Genomic DNA, 455 nt, shown 5'->3' with positions numbered 1-455 from the left:
GACTAAACCTTAATAAAAAAATTTAAAAAATAACTATAGCCGACGAAACATGCCATAATTCGCCGGCTAAACCTTAATAAAAAAATTAAAAATACTATTGCCGATGAATATAGTATTTAAATATCGTCGGCTAAAGTTGCTAGGGTTTTAGAAAAAAAAAACTGCAGAACCTTTCGGCCACCTCCAATCACGAGCAAAATTTGACAGAATCTTCCTCTCAACATTTCGAACAACTTTCTAGAAGAAGTCGAAGCTCAATTCTAAGCCTAAACAGGTCAATCGACTCAAAATATAAAAATCCTCAATTTTAAACCCTAAAAACTTCAAATCTTCGATTCTCTTCACACACACCGAATCGAGCTACCAAATTCTAGGGGAATGTAGTACTAATCAAACTCAACTTATCCATATATAGAACTCACCAAATGGTGGCCTAAGGAAGGAGAAATTTGATC

The sequence above is a fragment of the Fragaria vesca genome, linkage group LG7, assembly GCF_000184155.1.
Source record: "Fragaria vesca subsp. vesca linkage group LG7, FraVesHawaii_1.0, whole genome shotgun sequence".
In the NCBI taxonomy this organism is placed as follows: Eukaryota; Viridiplantae; Streptophyta; class Magnoliopsida; order Rosales; family Rosaceae; genus Fragaria; species Fragaria vesca.
Note: the sequence above shows the minus strand (reverse complement) of the source record.